Source organism: Mustela nivalis, assembly GCF_964662115.1.
Source record: "Mustela nivalis genome assembly, chromosome: 4".
NCBI lineage: Eukaryota > Metazoa > Chordata > Mammalia > Carnivora > Mustelidae > Mustela > Mustela nivalis.
This window is the reverse complement of record NC_139023.1, coordinates 148,420,486-148,426,539: the sequence shown is the minus strand read 5'-3', so window position 1 is coordinate 148,426,539 and position 6,054 is coordinate 148,420,486.

The window sequence follows — 6,054 nt, the reverse complement described above, 5'->3', positions numbered from 1 at the left end:
GAGCACAGAGCCCAGCGCAGGCTCATGGGGCTTGGTCCCAGGACCCTGAGATCATTACCTGAGATGAAATCAAGGTTGGACACTTAACCAGCTGAGCCACCCTAGTGCCCCCCGCCTGGGCATTTGTAGTTAGTGAGTTGTGTTTGTGACTCCAGGTGATACACCTGGACTTGACTGTACAAAGAGTTTGAAAAGTTACTGTCCCTTCTTGTGGACAGAGGAAGAACCATTACACACTGAGCTTTAAACAATTCTAGAATTCACTGGAGGTTCCTTTTAGAATGAGATTGTACCAAGCAATAGTACACAGATATTAATGGGTGTATGTTCCATCTGCATACCAGTAAAATGACATTAAAGCAAACTGAAAGCTGACTCATAGAAAAATCTAGTGTACAAGTTTGCATGCTGTATATAGCTACCCTCACGTTGACTTTTATATGATCTCATTAGGTCTGCCAAGTTTGACAAGTCTCTTGGTCCATTCTCATGAATTGCAGCTTTCTTTTTAATACATAATCCAATACTTTTCTTAACCTATACCTTTTTTTTTCCCATGAGAAATTTGTTTCGGGTGGTATAGTTGGAATATCTAAATGGGAACAAACTAATACCCAAGAACTGGGTCAGCAAATTCACAGCACTTGTCACTTGTCAATGGCAGACACTGCAAAATGTTCCTGGCATTTTTTGTCTGGATGGGGGTCTTAAAGTCCTCAATACAAAGTTGTAGGTGATCTGCTGCCAACTCCAAGAAAGTTTTTTATCCTGTTCTGGAACTTGCTCTGTGAATCTTAGATGTTACTTGTTTGGGACCATTTGCCTTATTCTCAGAAAAGTAATGTGACTGAGTGAAGGATACAGCAGGACTTTTTTGCTGAATTAATTATAATTGGCAGTTCTACACAGGCTTCTCCCAACTAGCTTTCTCACCTCCCAGAAAATTTCCCTTTGTTATCAGGGCAAGGCCTCCAAGAACCTGTTTGCACCTCTAGAAAACAGATCAGTGCTTCTCAAGAAATGTGGATTATTCATTGGTTCCTGGTTCCTACTTTATCCACAATTTGTTGCTTAAAATAAAATTGGTTTTTTAAAAAAGATTTACTTATTTGAGAGAGAGCAGGGGTAGGAACAGGGAGATAGAGAATCCTCAAGCAGACTCCCCATTGAGCACAGAGCCAGACTTAGGGCTCAACCCTACAACCCTGAGATCGCCACCTGAACTGAAACCAAGAGTCAGACACTTAACTGATGAAGCCACCCAGGTGCCACCAGAAAATTTTCTTTTTTTTTTTTTTTTTTACAAATTCTTATTTCTTTAAGATTTTATTTGACAGCACAAGCAGGGAGAGCAGCAAAAGGAGAGGCTCTCCACTGAGCTGGGACCTTGATGTGGGGCTCAATCTCCACATCCTGGGATCATGACCTGAGCTGGAGGCAGATGCTTAACAGACTGAGCCACCCAGGTGCTACTAGAAGAGGTTTTTGTTTGTTTTTAAGATTTTCTTTCTTTATTTGTCAGAGACCCAGCAAGAGAGGGCACACAAGCAAGGTGGGGTGGGAGAGGGAGAAACAGGTTCCCCACAGAGCAGGGAGCCTGATGTGGAGCTCAATCCCAGGACCCTGGGATCATGACCTGAGCTGAAGGCAGATGCCCAACGACTGAGCCACCCAGGCACCTCACTAGAAGAGATTTTTAAGTAATCATACACTATACCTAAAAACTTGAGGGTGCAGCTAAAATGGTGCTTTATAGAGATTGATAGTCTTAAATGCTATTAAAACCCTGAAAAATTGGCAAGCTAAGTACATAGGAAAAACAAAACTCCCAATAGAAGGGATGAAATGAGCATAAATTTAAAAACAAAATCTACCAAATAAAACAGAAAACAAACCTATAATAGAATCAATAGTGTCAAAAGTTCTTTGAAGATACAAATAAAATTCATAAGCCTAATAAGCTTTAGTAAGAGTCATCAGAGTAAAAAAGGCATCACTAGTGAAAAAAGGTAACAGTGCATACCCTACAGATACTCAGTCTCATTCATGAACAGCTGAAAACAATCCAAAAGTATTAGTAAACCAAAACCAGTAACATAAAAACCTCAAGGCCAAGTTGAGAATTATTTCAGCAAGACCAGGTTGACTTAACATTCAAAGATCGATGTAATCATCATATTCGCCCAATGAAGAAAATTCAGTGATCTCCAAAGAAGAAAAATTTTGATAAAATAGTTAAAGACAGGGGCGCCTGGGTGGCTCAGTGGGTTAAGCCGCTGCCTTCGGCTCAGGTCATGATCTCAGGGTCCTGGGATCGAGTCCCGCATCGGGCTCTCTGCTTGGCAGAAAGCCTGCTTCCCTCTCTCTCTCTCTCTGCCTGCCTCTCCATCTACTTGTGATTTTTCTCTGTCAAATAAATAAATAAAATCTTAAAAAAAAAATAGTTAAAGACATTTGAAAGCTTAGAAAATAAAAATAAAAGTCTCTCAGAAACCTAAAAACAGGGGTGCCTGGGTAGCTTAGGGGGTTAAAAGCCTCTGCTTTCGGTTCAGGTCATGATCCCAGGGACCTGGGATCGAGCTCCACATCGGGCTCTCTGCTCCACGGACAGCTTGCTGCTTCCTCCTCTCCTCCCTGCCGGCCTCTCTTGCCCACTTGTGATTTCTGTCTATCAAATAAATAAAATCTTAAAAAAAAAAAAAAAAACCAAACCTAAAAACAGAGGAGATTCCTTAAGTGTGTCTGCATCTAACAAGTCAAAGTTAACATTTTATAGTTACCAAGAATATAAAGTTTATGTCCCCTAAAATTCAGGTTGAAGCCTAATCAATCCGAAACGTCATAGAGTCTGGAAGGGGGAACATTTGAAAGGTCCTTAGGTCATAAAGGCAGAGCCCTCAGGAGTGGACTTACTGTCCTTGACAGAGATATATATGATCTCTGTCCTGTGAGGCTGCAGCAAGGCAGGAAGTAGGATCTCCCCAGGCCCTTGATCTGCCAGTGCCTTGATCTTGGACTTAGCAGCCTCAGGAACTGTGAGAAATAAATAGTTTAAGCCACCCAGGCCATGGTACTTTTGTTATAGTGCCCAACTAAGACAAGAGTGAAATGTTGAAAGCTTTTCCTACAAAAAATGGAATGAGACATTAATTCAAAACTGAAAATCCAAAAGAATCTACAGATGAAATTTTGGATTAAATAAGTTTAGAAAGGCTGCTGAATACAAGGTCAAATACAGAAAAGTCAGTTTTATTTTATCAGCAAACAAATGAAACTTCAATAACTTTACTTCCAGTGGCTTCAAAGAAAGGATCAAATGAATAAATCTATATAAATTACACAAGACCTCTAACAAGAAAGCCCCAAATTACAGAGAAACTAAATAAATGGGGAAATATAACATGTGTACAAATAAAAGATAAAATAGCTTCCACAATCTTTCCCAAATTGGCTAATACAATTTGATGTTATTCTAGTAAAATCCTAATAGTTGTTTTTTTGAATTGGTGATGGCTTTTTGAGAGCTTTTTAATTGTAAACTATACATGAAAATGCAAAGGACCAAGAATAGACCCAATACTTTTTTTTTTTTTTTTTTAAGATTTTATTTGTCAGAGAGAGTACAAGCAGAGCAAGCAACAGGCAGAGCAGGTAGAGGGAGAAGCGGGCTCCCCACTGAGCAGGGAGCCCAATGCGGGGATGTGAGACTCCATCCCATGAGCCTGGGATCATAACCTGAGCCAAAAGCAGACACTTAACTGACTCAGCCACTCAGGTGCCCCAAGACCAATACTTGTGTAGGAAAAAAAAGTGGGAGCATTTATAATACCAACGTCAAGAATGTAATAACAAATGTGGAATAAGGAAAACCCACAAGGCTAGTGGGAATAAACAGGCAGAAATGGACCCAGGGGCGCCTGGGTGGCTCAGTGGGTTAGGGCCTCTGCCTTCGGCTCGGGTCGTGATCTTAGGGTCCTGGGATCGAGCCCCGAATCTGGCCTCTCTGCTCAGCAGGGAGCCTGCTTCCCTCTCTCTCTACCTGCCTCTCTGCCTACTTATGATCTCTGTCAAATAAAATAAAATCTTTAAAAAAAAAAAAAAGAAAGAAATGGACCCATATATTGGACACAATCTATGACAAAGTTTGCAAATCAAAAATAAATAGCTCAGTAGTCACAACCAAAGATGCTCATCAACAGTAGTATAAATTACGGTATATTCTTATAATGGAATATACAGCAATGAAAATGGGTTTTAGCTAGATGGAATAACATGGATGCATCTTGACAACATATTCAATTTATATAAAGTTAAAAAACAGACTAAAATTTGAGACATCAGTAGGTAGTTACAGGGCACCTGGGTGGCTCAGTTGGTTAAGCCATCTGCCTTTGGCTCAAGTCATGATCCCATGATCCCAAGGTCCTGGGATCAAGCCCCAAGTTGGGCTCCCCATGGCAGGGAGTGTACTTCTATCTTTCCCCAGCCCCTGCCTCTCCTCCTGCTTGTGCTCTTTCTCTCAAATAAATAAAGTCTTAAAAAAAAAAAAAAGCCAAAAACAAACGGTAGGGGCACCTGGGTGGCTCAGTCAGTTGGACGTCTGCCTTCGGCTCAGGTCATGATCCTGGAGTCTGGGGATGGAGCCCTGCATGGGGATCCCTGCTTAACAGGGAGTCTGCTTCTCCCAGTGCCCCTCACCTGCTCATGTTCTCTCTCTTACTCTGTCTCTCAAATAAACACAATCTTTAAAAAGGATAGTAACATTTGAGGAAAATAATGATTGAAGAGAACATGAGACTTCTGAGAGTGGGTTTTTTTTTTAACCAGGGTAGTAATTATGAAGTTGTTTGATAACTGAGGTGTACATTTTTAAAAATAAACTTTTAAAGAAGGTTTAGATTTATAGAAAAACTGCAAAGAGAATTCCTATATACCCCACACCCAGCTTCCCCTAAATGTCAACATTTTACATTGGTATATTTGTCACAATTAAAAAACCAACGAACCAATACTGATACATTAACTAAAGTATACTTAGTACTTAATTTAGATTTACTTGATTTTCAACTAATGTCCTCTTCCATTCTAGGATCTCATATTATGTTTAGATGTCATGTCTCATTGGTTATAATAATTTTTCAGACTATCCTTTTTTAAAATTTTGTTTTAGGAAGATTTTATTTTTTTAGAGCAATTTTAAGTTCAAGCAAAATTAGGAGGAAGCAGAGATTTCCATATACTCCTTTCCCCGCCTCACACGCACAGCCTCCCCCTACTATCAACATCCCCTATGAGAGTGGGACATTTGTTGTAGCTGATGAACCTATACTGACAAATTAGGGGTTACTCTTGGTATTGTCCATTCTATGGGTTTGGACAAATGTTTGAGATGTATCCATGCTTACAGTGTCATATAGACTAGTTTCACTGTCTTAAAAATCCTGTGTTCCTCCAATTCATCCTTCCCTCCCTATAAACACCTGATGTTTTTACTATCTCCATAGTTTTATCTTTTCCAGAAAATCATACAGTTGGAATCATACAGTATGTAACCTTTTCACATTGGCTTCTTTCATTAATTCAGAGTAAGGTTTCTCTGTGCCTTTTGGGGGCTTAATATTTCATTTCTTTTTAGCATTGAGTAATACCCCATTGTCTGGATGTACTTTCATCTACTGAAGGTCACCTTGATGACTTCCAAGTTTTAGGAATTATGAATATAGCTGCTCTAAATCTCCATTGGGCAGGTTTTTGTGTGGATATGTTCCCAATGATCAGTTTTTACAATCAATGAGCATATACTGTTTCTATAATCACAAAAATAATTTAGAAAGAAAATCAATACATTTGGTTGTATAAGAGAACAGACAGAGGGGCGCCTGGGTGGCTCAGTGGGTTTAGCCTCTGACTTTGGCTTAGGTCATGATCTCAGGATCCTGGGATCAAGCTCCACATGGGCTCTCCACTTGGCGAGGAGCCTGCTTCCCCCTCTGCCTGCCTCTCTGCCTGCTTGTGATCTCTCCTATTGTCAAATAAATAAATAAAATCTTTAAA